At 42.2% G+C, this 19,879-nt stretch overlaps 1 protein-coding gene across 1 annotated transcript in view; it reads left to right on the forward strand.

Moving 5' to 3' along the window:
• The window catches only part of LOC102402808 (antigen WC1.1), a gene marked incomplete in the record, with an annotated part of 1,152,186 nt that overhangs the window by 1,062,287 nt on the left and 70,020 nt on the right, over nt 1-19,879 (forward strand).

Below are 19,879 nucleotides of genomic sequence, written 5' to 3' on the forward strand. Positions count from 1 at the left end.
AAAGGATATGCAAGTGAGTGAGCTGACCTGCTTTCTCACCTGTCTTAGAGGCTAATGAGAGCATGCTCACAAGTGCTCCAGGTCACTCTTATTTAGAAAAGGATGCAAACTTGGTCTACATTCTCACACTCCTTCCTAACAAGATGAACTCATAGGGAAAAACAAAACAAAACAAAACAGTTCTAAACACCTCTGAGATGTCACATCACCAGTTTGTAACTTGTTCTTGGACACCAGATTGGGTGTGAGTTTCAAAGTGGAAGGTTGGCTGGTGGAAGAGAATGGACACAGCTTTCCTTATCCTGCCTCAATATTCACAGGCCAATTGAAAATCTAACTGAACATAACTACCTCTTCCTTTTTCATCTCTCATTTATTCCTTTAGTGGATACAGACACCTCTTTGCTCGTATCCCATGTCTGTTTGATTATCCAATCCTTATAAATCCATTCTTTCTTCTCCATATCTTCATACTATTTGTTTAGGATGCTGCTATTTCTTCTCTCTTCAAGGATCTCTCCTTCTAAGTGAATTATATCAGTTCATATATGTCTTCAGGTTGATGGAAGGCAAATTGGTGCTAACCCACACCCTGTATTCAGATGGGACAAGAGGGCAAAAAAGTGGAGACCTAGGCTGAGGGGATCCAGAAGAATGGATGTATATAGAAAGATCAGGAACATTTGGCTATTTATATTTCAGAGATATGGATGGAGGCATCTGACATGACTGATCTCTTAGAGGAAGAATTTCAGACAAAGGGGATTCTTTGAAAACATCTGTTTTTCAGATGTTTCAAGATTGCCTAAACAGTGTCAGACTTTATTTTTTTTTTTTGGCTCCAAAATCACTGCAGATGGTGATTGCAGCCATGAAATTAAAAGATGCTTACTCCTTGGAAGGAAGGTTATGACCAACCTAGATAGCATATTCAAAAGCAGAGATATTACTTTGCCAAAAAGGTCCATCTATTCAAGGCTATGGTTTTTCCAATGGTCACGTATGGATGTGAGAGTTGGACTGTGAAGAAAGCTGAGTGCTGAAGAATTGATGCTTTTGAACTGTGGTGTTGGAGAAGACTCTTGAGAGTCCCTTGGACTGCAAGGAGATTCAACTAGTCCATCCTAAAGGAGATCAGTCCTGGGTGTTCATTGGAAGGACTGATGCTGAAGCTGAAACTCCAATATTTTGGCCACTTCATGTGAAGAGTTGACTCATTGGAAAAGTCCCTGATGCTGGGAATGATTGGGGGCAGGAGGAGAAGGGGACAAAAGAGGATGAGATGGCTTGATGACATCACCGACTGCATGGACATGAGTTTGGGTGAACTCTGGGAGTTGGTGATGGACAGGGAGGCCTGGCGTGCTGTGATTCATGGGGTCACAAAGAGTGGGACACGAGTGAGTGACTGAACTGAACTGAACTGAAAATGTAATTGTGATCCTGCCGTTACTCCTCAGTATAGAGAGAGCTGGCATGAAGAAGTGACAAAGTAAAGATTATGTTTACACAGCACTACTCCCGCAACACCCCCTGCTCCCCACCCACACCCCCAGCCAATTCCATTGTGGACATGTGGAGAAGCTGCTGAACTAATACAAAACCTGAGAGTGCTGGCCTGGTTGTGAGCTGGACCCACCCAGTTACTTGGTTGATGACTCTGGATGGTTTCTAGGGCTCCAACCTACACTCACGCTTGCAGTCTTCATAGTTCTAGGCTATGCTTGGGGATGGGAAGAAGCTCAGGGCTTCTTCCAGGGCAGCTCACATGGCTATTCACTTGGGAAGTGATGAAATAGATGACATATGATGAAATAAGGCACACACACGAAGAAGCTCAGTGAACTCCAAGAAAACACAGATAAACAATGAAATTCTGGAAGACTATATATGAAGAAAATAAGATTAAAAAAAATTCTCATCATCATTATTATTGTTTTCAATTTTTGGTTGCATGAGTCTTTGTTGCTGCACATGGGCTTTCTCCAAATGCAGCAAGCAGGCACTACTCTTCTTTGTGGGCAGCAGGTTCTCTATGCATGGGCTTCTCTTATTGTGAACAGGTTCTAGGCACCCAGGCTTCAGGGGTTGCAGCATCGCCTCCTTTTGTGATTTGCGGGTCCTAGAGCTCAGACTCAGTAATTATTGAGCTAGGGCTCAGTAATTGTTGAGCTAGGGTGTTACTTCACAGAATAAATTCAGAGTTTTTAACAGAGATAGAAATCATAAAAAGGGAAGTAAACAGGGAGTTTGCTGATGGTTTAGTGGTTAGGATTCGATGCATTTGCTGCTGTTTTTGTATTCAGTCCCAGTAGGGGAACTGAGATCCCTCAAGCTTTGCAGTGAGGCAAAGAGAATAACAGAAGAAACAAAACAGAAAAATGAACCAAACAGAGATTCAGCTGCTTAAGATTCAGTTCAGTTCAGTGGTTCAGTCGTGTCTGACTCTTTATGACCCCATGGACCGCAGCACACCAGGCTTCCCTGTCCATCACCAACTCCTAGAGCTTGCCCAAACTCATGTCCATTGAGTCTGTGATGCCATCATCCAACTGTTTCATCCCCTGTCGTTCCCTTCTCCTCCTGCCCTCAATCTTTCCCAGCATTACGGTCTTCCCTAATGAGTCAGTTCTTCACATCAGGTTGTCAAAATATTGGCGTTTCAGCTTCAGCATCAGTCCTTCCAGTGAATATTCAGGACTGATTTCCTTTAGGATGGACTGGTTGGATCAGTTGCTTAAGACTACAATGAATGGAATGCAACAAAATGAAAAATGCTACCTAGAGCATCAACAACAGCAGAAGACTCTGTAACTTAGAAGGCAGGACCATTGAGATTACCCAGCCAGGGAACAAAGGAAAAGAGGAATGAAAAAGTGTGAAAGAACCTTTGTGAGCTCTAGGGTAACATTCACAGAAACAACCTGCACATTATTAGAGTCCCAGAAGGAGAAGAGAGGGAGAGAGGGACACAGATTGTACTTAAAGAAATAATACCAGATAAGTCACAAATCTGATGAGATTTAGACATCCAAGTTCATGTAGCTAATAGGTCACTCCTCAGAGTTCATTCAAAATGATCATCCCCAAGACACATTGCTTGTAATCAAGAAAAAGAGAGAATTTTATAAGCAGCAAGAGAAAAGTAAATGCTCACAAAAAAGAAATTCCCTTAAAAATATCAGTGGACTTTTTAGTAGAATCCTGACTGTCCAGGAGAGAGAAGATAATATATTCAAACTTATGGAAAAAAAAAAAGCCTACCACCCAAGAATACTTTTCTCAGGAAGGTTGTTTTTCATAAATGAAGACGATATAAAGACTTTCCCAAATGAACAACAGTTGAGGGGATCACCAACATTAGGCTTGTCTTACAAGATTGCTGAGGGGAGTTCCTCAAACTAAATGAAGGATGCTAATTTTTATATGAAAGAAGTGAAAATGTGCAACAGACTTGTAAATGTAAATACTGAATCCAATTCATCATCCTCTGACACTGTAATATGGTAGTGTGCTAATCAGTTAGCTTTAGTCTAAAGAAAGTATTAAAATAGCTATAGAGAAAAATATTTTGTTAGTGGATATACAATATACAGAGAGGTAAATTGTGACATCCGAAACAAAATGCGTAGATGGGGATAAAAAGGTAGAGCTTTTGCATGTCATTGGAATTAATTTGTTATCAGTATAGTATTTACTGTTCTCCCTCTAAGATGTTTTATGTGAGCCATGTGGCAACAAAAATGTAAAAACCTACAGTAGATTCACAAAAAGTAACAAGAAGGGACTCAAAGAGCAACAGTATCCAAATTTATCAGTTCACAGTTCTAACTGTTGTGCAGAACAGTTGAGTTGTCCTGATCTCCACATCATCTTTCAAGATCAGCGGAAGAGGACTCTCCTTCGAAAAGTGAAACACTAATTAAGCTGTCTGTTATTTTAAGCCAAAGAAATCTTTGGGCACCTCATCTGCTTCCTTATGTCATATCGATGGTGCAGCTGTACTTTTTTAATCGCAAATTTTCTTCCTGTGATATTGCTGTGTGGTTTTAATGAAATAACTGCCAATGATAAATCATATGAATATCCTGTCTCCTCAGTTGTGTTTGATTAAGACTTATTAAGAAGCCACATGTAGGTACTTTGTGGTTTGTCTTGTGTATCCTTAGAGATAGAGATTTGCAGTGTTCGTTGTGACATATTTGTTGGTGATAGCTGCTTGTTTTTGAAAATGAAAATTTGCCTTGATAATTGTCAGAAACATTTGCCTTTAAAACAAAAATATTAGCTAAATGATGTTCTCAGAAAGATTTCTTTATATTCAAGACAATTTATCTTCAATATTTAGTACAGTGCCATTCAGCCATTCAATAAATATTAGCTGAGCATCTGTGAAGTTACAGAGAGGGGAAATATAGAGCTTATAAACAGGCACAGGCCTCACTCCAATCCTGGGCCCTGGCAAGGCCTCAGACAATGCCTGCAGACTGCAGGAGCCTTGGTTAGCATGCCCAGATTGGGAAGCATTCGATGACAAGGAAAAGAGGTCTGTTCACAGAGTCTTTGATGTTAAAGGAGGAACACATTGCTGTATTTTCCAGTGTTCTGAGGCTGGTCTGCAGGCAGGACTCAGCTGCACCAAAGCTCCATGTGCAATAGAACCTCAGTTCATAGACTTTGAATCTGAGCAATCACTCAGGCTTTGAACTCTGAGTGCCACCCCAGAGGCACTAACCTTAGGTTGCCGTGGTTTAAGAATCACCACCCACAAGAACTCAATAGCTCTGCAGTTGGTAATTACATCAGCTCTGAGCAGAGGTGGGTTAATCATGAAGTTAATGAAGCGTGTTCTTCAGAGCCTCTCCTTGCACCAGCCCCTTCCAAGTCCGAGGGGGCCCTAGGGCTGTGGTTGAAGCAGAGAAGCCTCTATGATCCTTGCCCCCTCACCGTGTCTTCTGCCTGCCTTTTGCCTGTGGAAAACTTTAGTCAAAGAATACGTTTAATTGGAGAAGCGAGAAACTTGGAAACAAAGGAAAACAGTCAGAGGAGACTAAATAATAAAGTAGTCATTAGGCACAGTCAAGGATGTTTAGTTCTTTCTCAAGGGTTATAGATGATATTCTGAGCCGTGTCCTGTGAGCTGTCTTATAGACACAAAACACCAGGCGGAGCAGTGAACTACATGATGACCACACTGTACCCAGGACTTGAGTGTCCACAATTCTGAGAACTGACCACAAAGACATGGGAACAAGTACACCCGGGCACTAAACATCAACTGTACCTAAAACAACAAATGGATGTTTTGGATGGCATCGCTGACTCAATGGACATGAGTTTGAGCAAGTACCAGGAGTTGATGATGGACAGGGAAGCCTGGTGTGCTGTAGTCCACTGGGTAGCAAAGAGTTGGACACGACTGAGCGACTGAAATGAATTGAAAGTAACCAAGATGACACTAGTCAGACCACTCATGACCAATTTGAAGATGACTGTACTATTTCTGCATGTAACCCCCCTCCCACTTTGTCTATAAAACTCTCACCACCTGCTTGTCATGGGGGTGAACGTTGGCCTTTGAACAGATGGCTGCCACTTCTCCTGCCAGTTGCTGGCATATGAAATAAAGCAAACGTTCTTTTCCACCAACCTGCCCTGTATACTGGCTTTTAAGCAGTGAGCAGCCAGACCCCACACATATACCTTTCGGTAACATGGTCACAAGGAGATAGGCTTTGACTGTGCCATTTTCTTCAGTTGAGGGGGAAAAAATTCAGCAAAATTATTTCTTACCCAAAGGTGAAGAAATTAATTAACTACATAGAGCACTCCATCCAGGAATCAGATTTGTTCAGGAAATCAAGAAGAAACTAAAGAGGTTTAGAAAGTACATGCTGCCTTTTCATTAGTACAGGATTGGTGGAAAGTAAAAATATGATGAACTGACTAACTCAGAGCAAAGGAGAGCTGTTTAATGATGAAGGTCGAGATGCTAGGAGACAAATTTGGGAAACTGAGCCTGACTGTCAGCACAGAGTGATGTAAAGGGAACAGGAGATGCACCAGGGGTGGGTGCTCTTAAACAGGACTTAGATCTAGTTGTTGGTCAATCAGAAATGGTGACTGAGAACCAACCAGGCCCAACAGAGGATGCAAGCTGACCACCGGAGGGAGTAGCTTGGGATGAAGACCCAGAAGGAAGAGGAGATCCAGGAAAGTACCTGATTCATGTGACAGATTCTGTCTTTTTTTCGAGTCTTCCTTCCCCTTTGGATCTGTCAGAATAGACTCTGTTCTGCTACTGGAACAACTGACCCCCTGATCTCAGAGGCACCACATACATGCATACACACATTCATTACCAGCCTACACATGTACCGTGGTCAGTGAAGCACCATCAGCTCGCATGTGCACCATTTGGAACACACAACTTCTGGGGCAGAAAAGAGAGAGACTAGAGAGTCACATGGGGTTTTCATGTCTCCACTTGGAAGAGACACATGTGACACCACCCACGCTTCATTGGCCAGAATGAGTCACTGGGAGCTAGAAAAACAGCTATTTGATGAGTATTATTGTTGATGCCACATCCTTAATAGCAACGCTGTCAGTTTTTTTCTTCCTTTGGTAAAGTTTCTGAGCTACAGCTTTGTGCAGAAATTAAATGTGATTGGACCCTCCCCAGAGTGAGATTTGAAGAAGGCATTTTCTGTGTGGTTCCTTTGTCTGGTGTGTCTCTGACTCCTTACTCCACTTCAGTCTGTGCCGAGTGGGATTAGTCAGATTTGTGTCTCCCCTGTCCCTTTCCCGCTCAGTATCATTAACTCTGGGTGATTTTCAGCATTTGTTCATGCATTCATTTCTTTATTTATCCACTATTTGTTAAGCTCTTTCTATGTGTCTTTACTTGACTTTAAAGAGATATTGAAGAGTAAGACACAATACTTGCCCTCAAGAAGCCCCCACTTTAAAGACAGTGGGCAAGATTTTATAGATTAAATAGACACAGTGGTAATTTTGAGCTGGAGAAATTAGAAAGAGTTCACAGAGGTGACAACTCTGCGCATTTAAAAACGAGAAGATTTATGAGTTTTCTTCCTGTAGTGGGCTTAAAAATGTGTCCTCTAGAATTCAAATATACATAAATGTAATATACTCTATTTTTATCACTGATTTCATCTTGTGCACTAGCAAGGGATGTTTGTGTGCATTGAAAGTTCCATAACATTAACACAGACTCTCCTATTTAAAATTTGTCCCTCAACTTAGCTCGGGTTCATTGTATAACTGTTTTGTCATTTCTAGTTCAAGCTCCCTGCTCAGACTGGTTTTCCTCTATTTCAGGAGGCATCTTCTTGTCTCTCCTCCCACAGATGGTGTCTGGGGTGGGAGGGCTTCTTTGTTTCCAACAGCAGTGGAGAAGGGTCCTTGGTCTGCATGCTCTCCACTTAGAATCTGCTTGTCTTTGATTTCTTAGCTTTGATCTGCTCTTGTCTCTGAGTATCTGATGTTGCACTATGGAGGAATGAATGAGGCCAATTCAGTGCCACACTTTGTTTGATGGGTACAGCCTGTAAATGGCTGAACAGAGGTGATGGGCTGGACATCACCAGCTCATAACCTTGCTTTCCTTCATGCTCTGGTGATGAAGTGGTCTTTGGTAAATGAGTCTTTACGAACCTTGGTCCCATCCATGCAAAGAACACAGATGGTGAGGCAGGTCTCCAACGCTTTGGTATAACAACTCAGTTAATAATTTTCCGTTAGAGTTGTATGCCTCTTTGTATTTTGTATTTTAGTCACTCTGATTGGTCCTGAGGAAATTTTCCTCAAGCAAGAAGGTTTAATTATTAACTTTCCTAGCAAAGAGATTACTGAACCTCTGAAACCACCATATTCTTATGGTGATTTGGGAATAATAATGCTACACATTGTATTTCTTTACAATCCATAAGGACAAATAGTTAGCCTAAGTCAAAGAACAAGATTTTTTCTGCTCTTGGCTTCTGCACTTCTAATTCAACATGGAAGCTGTTCACTTTTTTTATAACAAAATTGCTTCCTGTTACAGTTGTGTGTGGTTTGAATTGAAAAAGTGCCAAGTGATAAATACGTAAACATCCTGACCACTTGGCCATATCTGATTAAGACCAGAACAGGAGGTTTCATGGTCTTCACCTGTCAGTGCACCGTGGTTTGTCTTCTTTAATCTTCAGATATTCAAAGAAATTTGCAGCATTTATATATGTTTAGAACTGGCTGTCTCAGCACTGCTCTTGTACTGGGGCTAGATTGTTTCTGCTGCTGCTGCTGCTAAGTCGCTTCAGTCATATCCGACTCTTTGCGACCCCATAGACGGAAGCCCACCAGATTCCCCAGTCCCTGGGATTCTCCAGGCAAGAACACTGGAGTGGGTTGCCATTTCCTTCTCCAATACATGAAAGTGAAAAGGACAACCCAGAGGGATGGTATGGGGATGGAGGAGGAAGGAGTGTTCAGGATGGGGAACACATGTATACCTGTGGCAGATTCATTTTGATATATGGCAAAACCAATACAATATTGTAAAGTTAAAAAAAAAAAACAAAAACAACAGATGCAGACTCACAGACATAGAAAACACTCTTACGGTTAACAATGGGGGAAAGGGGAGCAGGGAGGGATCAATTAGGAGTTGGGAATTAGCAGATACACACTAACATCTATACAACGAAGTCCTACTGTACAACACAGGGAACTATATTCAATATCTTATAGTAAATCATAATGAAAAAGAATATTAAAAAGGATATATGTGTATATATATGTATAACTGAATCACTTTGCTCTATACTAGAAACTAACACACTGTAAATCAACTATACTTCAATTAAAAAGCAATATCAGTTCAGTCCAAAAAAAAAAAGTGAAAGGGAAGTCGCTCAGTCGTGTCCGACTCTTCGCGCCCCCATGGACTGCAGCTTACCAGGCTCCTCTGTCCATGGAATTTTCCAGGCAAGAGTACTGGAGTGGAGTGCCATTGCCTTCTCCGACGTTGTTTCTAGTTATTGTAATTTACTGCATTCATTGCAGAAAGGTGTTGAAGTGAACCATATATAGCTCATACCATTTAACAGTAAAACAAATGATGCAGCTTGCATTGTGCTGTTACATCCTCACAAGTTAAATTATTTCTCAAAAGATTTCTTTTTGATTGAAATGATTTGTGTAAAATATCAGGCTGACATTCATTCATTCAGGTACACAAAAGACATCATTTAGGATTTTTAATTAGCCAGGCATTGGGGATATGAAGGGGAATTAGATGCAAAATGTTTTGCCAAGTACATTCGAGTTTATAAAGTAAAATGATTAAGTAAACGACTTAATTCACAAAAGCTCTCCAATGGTAAGATTGAGGTTCTTGTCCAGTTGCATTGGACAAAGAGAGAAGGGGTGATGTGTAGAAGACTCACAACTCTGATTGTCACCAATCACCATCACAGCCTATATTTCCTGAGAGAATTCCAAGAGTCACAGCCAAGGCTCCAGGTAACAGAATTGAATTCCTGTTCTAGAGTCCTGGGATTCCTGCAACGAGATGGTGGGAGATGCCCTAACTCTGCTTCTTTACTACTACTGTGTGTGTGTGTGTGTTTTAGTCACTCAGTAATGACTAACTCTTTGCGACTCCATGGACGGTAGCCCTTCCAGGCTCCTCTGCCCATGGGATTTCCCAGGCAAGAATATTGAAGTGGGTTGCCATTTCCTTCTCCAGAGGATCTTCCTGACCCAGGGATTGAACTCAGATCTTCTGCATTGCAGGCAGATTCTTTACCATCTGAGTCATCAGGAAGGCAAGATAACAGTAGTACATAATACTACTACTATGTACTACTGTTATTGTCTGGAAAATTCCATGGACAGAGGAACCTGGTGGGCTACAGTCCATGGGGTCGCAGAGTCGGCCATGACTGAGCACATCAGCATCAGCGCATGTACTGCTGTGAACTAGTGTTGTAATATCACGTGCTCATGCCAACTCGCTTAATTCTCACCAAAACTCAGTAATCTAGGCACGATCACAACACTCCTTTTACTAATCAGAGAGTGTAAGAACCCTGTTCAAGGTGCACACATGGCATGCAGCTAAACTGTGAGTCAAGACCAGGCAGTCTGGCTCCCGAGTCGGTTCTCCTGACCCCTGCCTTCCACTCTCTCAAGTTCACTGTGGACACAGCTGGGTTAGTGTCCTCTCTAAAACTTTCCTTCTCAAATCTTGAATGAGATTGGACACTGAGATTTTCTTATGTGTCAGAGAAGAAGTAACTTCTTCCAAGGGTGAGTTGGTCCATGTTGACCCTGCACCCCCAGCTCTGGGGTAGAGGGTGCTGCCTGGGGACAGCCTGCCAGCCCTGAGTTAGCCTCTCCTTTCCAGCCCCTCCTTCCCTACAACAGAGTCTGGAACCCTCAACATTGTCTTACCTGTGAGATCTAAATCCCAAGGTGAGTGAGACCGTGTGTACCTTGTTCACTAAATGCATCCGTGTGTCATCCCGTGGGAGGGATACTGGACCCCAGAAAGCACATGCTGTGTTCTAGGTGTCTGTCCTGTGGTTTCTGGTGATGCTGTGGAGTCTATAACTGGGTAAGGGATGATGACTTTGGGCCCAGAGGGAGCAGAGCATTAATTCCAAGTAACAGAGCAGATCTTGGTCCTTCTCCAGCCCCTGACTTTAAATTTTGGTCTTGATATTTATAATCAGTTTTTATCATTAATGTGTTAAAGGTCCAGATATAGGAGATGGGGCTCAGGTACAGTCACTGGGCTTGAGAGTGAGAGGACCAGATGACAAGGAAGTGAATCTTGTATAAATAATGGGTAAATATTAACATATTTAGAGCAAGGAAAGCTTGTGTTTAATTATCTTTTCTCCTGAGTCTCAAGAAGGAAGGATGGGTATTACAGGACAGAGAAGCTGTGTCTGTGGACCAGGATGAGGGTCCTTCTGGTGTGGGATGTGGCAGGGCTGTTAAATGGCCAGCAGCTGCCCTGGGTGTTGGCCAGGCTGAGACATTAAGGTGGGCATGTGTGTGTGGCTCATGAAGCTGTCTCTGAGCTCTGGTGGGGATCCTGGGGCCTGTGTGTCACAGATGCTTCCTTCCACGTCTGTGCTGAAAAGAAAGAGTCAGGATGAGGGGGCCTCAGTCTGGGGTTGTTTGGACCACAGGGCTGCATCATGGGAATCTTGAACCTAAGGGGGCATGAGGAATGGGGGCAGCACATTAGTGACCTTGAGTCTTGATGGGGGAGCTCTCTCTTGCATCCCTTATTGTCCTTCTCTGTTCTATACTCATCCCAGGATTACTTTCTGGGAAGCATCTGAGAGCTTTTCTGATCAGTGGAAACCGAACAAGGCATCAGTGGCTATACTGGACATCAGTCCTTTCTGCTTGTATCTGTCCCATCAACCCACCTGGGATTCCATTCTTGCCGCCTTTATTGTTAAATGCAAAACTGAGGAGGTGGGGTCAACTGATGGTTCCAGGAAGCACGAACCCCTTCTATTCTCTGCTTCACTTGCCCCTTCTTTCCCCATCACATGCAGCTATCATGTAGAAGAAGACTTTCTATTTCCCCTTCTGTCTGGAGCTGTTGCCTTAAGTTACATTTTGCATCGTCTTTAGTTATGGTTTATAATACAAATGTATTCTGAATCTTATCAAACCATACTCTCAGCTTATGAGGAGGATAAATGTGAAGTTTAGAAAACTTTAGTCTTTCTAAACTATAATTTTCTTGTTGTTTAGTTCCTTAGTTGTGTCTGACTCTTTTCAAAGTGATGGACATGAAAGGACCACCAGGCCCTTCTGTCCACAGAATTCTCCAGGCAAGAACACTGGAGTGGGTTGCCATTTCCTTATCCAGGGGATCTTCCTGAGCCAGGGATCAAACCCACATCTCCTGTTTTGCGGGTGGATTCTTTACTGCTGAGCCATCAGGGAAGCTCCACGCTTTCTTCTAGAGATCCCTGCTACAATTTTGGAAGGCTAGAGTTGAATGATGATTCCTCCTCTCTTTGTTTCCTTTAATAGCAATCTCTTTCTCTCCATAAACATTTTTTGGTGACTAGCTGAAAGAGATACTTCACATAAAATGAAATGCAATAAAGGGACAGGGATTTAACATGTCTGAATGTCCCTATAGGGAACCCGCTTGCCAATGCAGGAGACACAGGTGACATGGTTTTGATCCTTGAGTCAGAAAGATCCCTTTAGAAGGAAATAGCCACCAACTCCAGTACTCTTGCCTGGGAAATCCGTTGGACAGAGGAGGCTGGCGAGCTACAGTGCAGGGGTTGCAAAGAGTCAGACACGACTGAGCACACAGGCACGTGCTACAGGACCCAATCTCCAGATCATTCTGAGAAGGGGGAAAAGACCTGCAATCTCATCCCCCCAACTTGATGGGTCTCACTTCATGCCTCCACAGTCACCTGTGAATTCATATACTCCTGGCCCTCATTTTCTGCTGACTTGATAAATATTATTGTATTTCAAGACTTCTTGTAGGTCTCTGCTTCCACCCTGAGCTCAGTGCTGGGGAAAATCATTACTTGATTGTACAAAGGATATTCTCCACGGGTCAACAGATCCCACACCCAGACCCTGTGAGATCTCACAGTCTGCAGATGTTGACCAGGGTGATTAGGAGAGAGAAAGGCACTCATGGTTTTTGATGCACCTTTTCTATCCCAGTCCCGGTCATGGGACCCGGCTCTCAGGACCATGGAAGCAGGAGGTCAAAGGACCATGTTGCTCATATAAAGAGATGTTGAAGATTCAGAAGCTCATTGGTGTTCAGAAAGGGGCAGATGCAGCCTCCAGTAGCACCTGAAATGGTGAAAGGTGTTTCTATTGGCTCTCAGGAGGGAGGGTGTAAGGGGTGGTCTATATAGACCCAGTCGGCACCCTGATGCTCCTCACAGGCTGATCCTGCAGCTGGGACTGTGACCTTGAGGACGTGGGGTCAGGATGGCTCTGGGCACACACCTCTCCCTGCAGGGACTCTGTGTCCTCCTCCTCGGCACCGTGGTGGGTGGTCAAGGTAAGGGCTTCCCCTTTGTCCTGGGTCCACAGCAGGGAGTGGACATTGTGGTGAAAGGAAAGGTGTCTGGACCTGTGGAGCCACGGTCTTAGTATTTTTGACCAAAAAGGAGCCACGCTGACTGTGAACACTGGTCCCTCTCCTGTGGGGGGGTCCACTGGTCGTAGCGGCAGATTTTACAGAGCTGTGAGGTTTGGTCTAGACTGAGCTGGGTCAGCCTGAGTCCCTCCACTGTCTCCCTTGTTCTCAGGGAGCTTCAAGGAGTCCCAGTGGCTCCTGGTGTGTGGAAGGTCCAGTGACTGACCTCAGCTGGGACTCTGGGCTGTTCCCACACACTCCATGTGCCTGGTGTGTGAGCATTGCCGCTGGGTCCCCGTGTTTCCTATGTCTGTGCTCCTGTAGGCTCTGTACCTTTGTGTGTGTGTGTGAAGGTAAGGAGCATTGTGAGGGTGTGTGTTTGTAAGGGTATGAGGAGTATGTCTGTGAGTATGTGAGGAATGTGTGAGGGTGTGTGTATGTGAAGCTGTGTGTGTGTGTGTGAATAGAATGTGTGAGTGAGGGTGTGAAGACTGTGTGTGTTTGTGGAGTATGGGAGGAGTGTTTGACGGTGTGTGATGTGTGTGTGTGCATGTGTGTGTAAGGGGTGGTATAGCCTGTCTGTGTGACAGGAATGGGGCTGATTAGCAGGGACTGAGTCCGTTGGTCTGTGAAGCACACAGGGTGTCCACAGGGCTGGGTGTCATGCCGCTGCATGTGACCAGATCAGAGATAATCGTGCACCTGCCTGCCTCTCTCTGGCTCCTCTCCCCCATCCCCTGGGCTCCCCTCTGCTTGTTGCCCTGTCTGCCCAGCACTGGGCTCTGTGAGACGCTCTGCTTGCTGGCCTCACCTGTTCCCACCAGGTGTTCATTGTGGAGCAGAGGAGCCTGCAGCCAGGAGAGGGGACCTTTTGTCTGTAGAGATCAGATGAAGCACAGCCTCAGGTGTATAAGTTCCCAAGTCCCTGCCCCAGTCCCTGTGATGTTTCCTGATGTGCTGGGGGCCTGGGACGGTCCCTTCCCCTCCCAGGATCTGCTGTGACTCTGTAGGGAGCACTTTCTCTCGTGCCCTCTCCTGTCCCTCCCTGGAGCTGCTTTCCACTGAGTGAGGGTGGAGTGTGTTAATCTTTCTTCATGGTCTGCAGGGTATCCTTGGACAAATCCGCTGATCTCCTTATGGGAGTCCTCTTGGGTGACAGAATTTTTTCTTCTCTTTAGACCTTTAGAATTCTTTGTCTTTGCATTTGGACAGTTAACTCTGTGAGTCTTAGAAAAGGTTGCTTTGGATTGAAATTTTGGGGTGACTTATTAGCTTCTTGAACTTAGGTGTCCAGATCTTTCCCTAGGTTTGGGAAATTCTCAGCCTGTGTTTTCTATTTTCTGTTTTAATTATTTATTGTTGGCTGTGCTAGGTCTCCTTCCTTGCACACAGGCTTTCTCTAGCTGTGGTAAGCAGGGGCTACTCTTCGCTGCAGTGCACAGGCTTCTCATTGCAGTGGCTTCTCTTGCTGGAGACCACAGGCTCTAGGTGCACAGGTTTCAGTAGCTGTGGCACACTGGCTTAGTTGCTCTGCGGCATGTGGAATCTTCCTGGACCAGGGATTGAACTGATGTCCCCTGCACTGGCAGGTGGACTCTTATCCACTGCACCACCAGGAAGTCCTCAGCCCTTAATTCTTTTCTCCCTCACTTCTTCTGCCCTGACTCCATTGCATACATTGTTCCTCTTTATGGTGTCCATAATTCCCACTGGCTTTCTATATTCCTTTCATTCTCTTTTTGCTTCTTTATGTGCATACTTTCAACTGATCTTTCTTCTAACTCATTGATTCTTTTTTCTTTTCCTTGGTCAAGTCTGTTGTTGAATCTCTGTATTGAACTTTTCAGATTAATCATTATGTGTGGATGCTAAGTCGCCTCAGTCATGTCTGACTCTTTGTGACCCTATGGACTGTAGACTCTTCTGTCCATGGGATTCTTCAGGCAAGAACACTGGAGTGGGTTGCCATGCCCTCCTCCAGGGGATCTTCTGGACCCAGGGATTGAACCTGAGTCTCTTACATCTCTTGCATTTTCAGGCGGCTTCTTTACCACTAGTGCCAACTGGGACGCCCATTCATTTATTATTCAGTTTCAAAATATCTGGTTAGTTCTTTTAAAAAAATATTTTATATATCTTTATTGTTCTTCTTATTTTATTTGCATTGTTTTATTGGTATCATTAAATATTTGAGTTATCTTGTAACACTCTGATCATCTTTTGAAGTATTATTTTGAATTCTTCATCAGGCAATTCCTGGATCTCCATTACTTTGAGCAGGTTATGGGAGGGTTTTTTTTGTTTTGTTTTGTTTAATAGTTCTGTTATTTTTTTTTCTTTTTATTTTATTTTTTAACTTTACAATATTGTATTGGTTTTGCCATATATCAACATGAATCCACCACAGGTATACACATGTTCCCCATCCTGAACCCTCCTCCCTCCTCCCTCCCTGTACCATCCCTCTGAGTCGTCCCAGTGCACCAGCCTCAAGCATCCAGTATCGTTCATCGAACCTGGACTGGCAACTGGTTTCATATATGATATTATTCATGTTTCAATGCCATTCTCCCAGATCATCCCATCCTCTCCCTCTCCCTCTCCCACAGAGTCCACAAGACTGTTCTATACATCAGTGTCTCTTTTGCTGTCTCGTATACAAGGTTATTGTTACCATCTTTCTAAATTCCATATATATGCATTAGTATACTGTATTGGTGTTTTTCTTTCTGGCTTACTTCACTCTGTGTAATAGGCTCCAGTTTCATCCACCTCATTAGAACTGATTCAAATGTATTCTTTTTAATGGCTGAGTAATACTCCATTGTGTATATGTACCACAGCTTTCTTATCCATTCATCTGCTGATGGACATCCAGGTTGCTTCCATGTCCTGGCTATTATAAACAGTGCTGTGATGAACACTGGAGTACATGTGTCTCTTTCAATTCTGGTTTCCTCAGTGTGTATGCCCAGCAGTGGGATTGCTGGATCATAAGGCAGTTCTATTTTCAGTTTTTTAAGGAATCTCCACACTGTTATCCTCTTCACTTTCTGCCATAAGGGTGGTGTCATCTGCATATCTGAGGTTATTGATATTTCTCCCGGCAATCTTGATTCCAGCTTGTGTTTCTTCCAGTCCAGCGTTTCTCATGATGTACTCTGCATATAAGTTAAATAAACAGGGTGACAATATACAGCCTTGACAAACTCCTTTTCCTATTTGGAACCGGTGTGTTGTTCCATGTCCAGTTCTAACTGTTGCTTCCTGACCTGCATACAAATTTCTCAAGAGGCAGATCAGGTGGTCTGGTATTCCCATTTCTTGAAGAATTTTCCACAGTTTTTTGTGATCCACACAGTCAAAGGCTTTGGCATAGTCAATAAAGCAGAATAGATGTTTTTCTGGAACTCTCTTGCTTTTTCTATGATCCAGCGGATCTGATCTGATCTGACACTATTCTCCATAGTGGCTGTGCTAGTTTGCATTCCCACCAACAGTGTAAGAGGTTTCCCTTTTCTCCACACCCTCTCCAGCATTTATTGCTTGTAGTCTTTTGGATTGCAGCCATTCTGACTGGCGTGAAATGGTACCTCATAGTGGTTTTGATTTGCATTTCTCTGATAATGAGTGATGTTGAGCATCTTTTCATGCGTTTCTTAGCCATCTGTATGTCTTCTTTGGAGAAATGTCTATATAGTTCTTTGGCCCATTTTTTTGATTGGGTCATTTATTTTCCTGAAATTGAGCTGTAGGAGTTGCTTGTATATTTTGGAGATTAGTTGTTTGTCAGTTGCTTCATTTGCTATTATTTTCTCCCATTCTGAAGGCTGTCTTTTCACCTTGCTTATAGTTTCCTTTGTTGTGCAGAAGCTTTTAAGTTTAATTAGGTCCCATTTGTTTATTTTTGCTTTTATTTCCAATATTCTGGGAGGTGGGTCATAGAGAATCCTGCTGTGATGTATGTCAGAGAGAGTTTTGCCTATGTTCTCCTCTAGGAGTTTTATAGTTTCTGGTCTTACTTTTAGATCTTTAATCCATTTTGAGTTTTTTTTTGTGTATGGTGTTAGAAAGTTTTCTAGTTTCATTCTTTTACAAGTGGTTGACCAGTTTTCCAAGCACCACTTGTTAAAGAGATTGTCTTTAATCCATTGTATATTCTTGCCTCCTTTGTCAAAGATAAGGTGTCCATAGGTGCATGGATTTATCTCTGGGCTTTCTATTTTGTTCCATTGACCTATATTTCTGTCTTTGTGCCAGTACCATAGTGTCTTGATGACTGTGGCTTTGTAGTAGTGCCTGAAGTCAGGCAGGTTGATTCCTCCAGTTCCATTCTTATTTCTCAAGATAGCTTTGGCTATTCGAGGTTTTTTGTATTTCCATACAAATTGTGAAATTATTTGTACTAATTCTGTGAAGAATTCCGTTGGTAACTTGATAGGGATTGCATTGAATCTATAGATTGCTTTGGGTAGTATACTCATTTTCACTGTATTGATTCTTCCAATCCATGAACATGGTATATTTCTCCAGCTATTAGTGTCCTCTTTGATTTCTTTCACCAGTGTTTTATAGTTTTCTATATATAGGTCTTTAGTTTCTTTAGGTAGGTATATTCCTAAGTATTTTATTCTTTTCGTTGCAATGGTGAATGGAATTGTTTCCTTAATTTCTCTTTCTATTTTGTCATTATTAGTGTAGAGGAATGAAAGGGATTTCTGTGTGTTGATTTTATATCCTGAAACTTCACTATATTCATTGATTAGTTCTAGTAATTTTCTGGTGGAGTCCTTAGGATTTTCTATGTAGAGGATCATGTCATTTGCAAACAGTGAGAGTTTTACTTCTTCTTTTACAATTTGGATTCCTTTTATTTCTTTTTCTGCTCTGATTGCTTTGGCCAAAACTTCCAAAACTATGTTGAATAGTAGTGGTGAGAGTGGGCACCCTTGTCTTGTTCCTGGCTTTAGGGGAAATGCTTTCAATTTTTCACCATTGAGGATGTTTGCTGTGGGTTTGTCATATATAGCTTTTATTATGTTGAGGTATGTTCCTTCTATTCCTGCTTTCTGGAGAGTTTTTATCATAAATGGATGTTGAATTTTGTCAAAGGCTTTCTCTGCATCTATTGAGTTAATCATATGTTTTTTATTTGTCAATTTGTTAATGTGGTGTATTACATTGATTGATTTGTGGATATTGAAGAATCCTTGCATCCCTGGGATAAAGCCCACTTGGTCATGGTGTATGATCTTTTTAATGTGTTGTTGGATTCTGATTGCTAGAATTTTGTTAAGGATTTTTGCATCTATGTTCATCAGTGATATTGGTCTGTAGTTTTCTTTTTTTGTGGCATCTTTGTCAGGTTTTGGGATTAGGGTGATGGTGGCCTCATAGAATGAGTTTGGAAGTTTACCTTCCTCTGCAATTTTCTGAAAGAGTTTGAGTAGGATAGGTGTTAGCTCTTCTCTAAATTTTTGGTAGACTTCAGCTGTGAAGCCGTCTGGACCTGGGCTTTTATTTGCTGGAAGATTTCTGATCACAGTTTCAATTTCCGTGCTTGTGATGGGTCTGCTAAGATTTTCTATTTCTTCCTGGTCCAGTTTTGGAAAGTTGTACTTTTCTAAAAATTTGTCCATTTCTTCCACGTTGTCCATTTTATTGGCATATAATTGCTGATAGTAGTCTCTTATGATCCTTTGTATTTCTGTGTTGTCTGTTGTGATCTCTCCATTTTCCTTTCTAATTTTATTGATTTGATTTTTCTCCCTTTGTTTCTTGATGAGTCTGGCTAATGGTTTGTCAATTTTATTTATCCTTTCAAAGAACCAGCTTTTGGCTTTGTTGATTTTTGCTATGGTCTCTTTTGTTTCTTTTGCATTTATTTCTGCCCTAATTTTTAAGATTTCTTTCCTTCTACTAACCCTGGGGTTCTTCATTTCTTCCTTTTCTAGTTCCTTTAGGTGTAGAGTTAGGTTATTTACTTGACTTTTTTCTTGTTTCTTGATGTATGCCTGTATTGCTATGAACTTTCCCCTTAGGACTGCTTTTACAGTGTCCCACAGGTTTTGGGTTGTTGTGTTTTCATTTTCATTCATTTCTATGCATATTTTGATTTCTTTTTTGATTTCTTCTGTGATTTGTTGGTTATTCAGCAGCGTGTTGTTCAGCCTCCATATGTTGAAATTTTTAATAGTTTTTCTCCTGTAATTGAGATCTAATCTTACTGCATTGGGGTCAGAAAAGATGCTTGGAATGATTTCAATTTTTTTTGAATTTACCAAGGCTAGATTTATGGCCCAGGATGTGATCTACCCTGGAGAAGGTTCCATGTGCTCTTGAGAAAAAAGTGAAATTCATTGTTTTGGGGTGAAATGTCCTATAGATATCAATTAGGTCTAACTGGTCTATTGTATCATTTAAAGTTTGTGTTTCCTTGTTAATTTTATGTTTAGTTGATCTATCCATAGGTGTGAGTGGGGTATTAAAGTCTCCCACTATTATTATGTTATTGTTAATTTCCCCTTTCACACTTGTTAGTATTTGTCTTACATATTGCAGTGCTCCTATGTTGGGCACGTATATATTTATAATTGTTATATCTTCTTCTTGGATTGATCCTTTGATCATTATGTAGTGACCTTCTTTGTCTCTTTTCACAGCCTTTGTTTTAAAGTCTATTTTATCTGATATGAGTATTGCTACTCCTGCTTT

Source organism: Bubalus bubalis, chromosome 4 (assembly GCF_019923935.1).
Source record: "Bubalus bubalis isolate 160015118507 breed Murrah chromosome 4, NDDB_SH_1, whole genome shotgun sequence".
Lineage (NCBI taxonomy): Eukaryota > Metazoa > Chordata > Mammalia > Artiodactyla > Bovidae > Bubalus > Bubalus bubalis.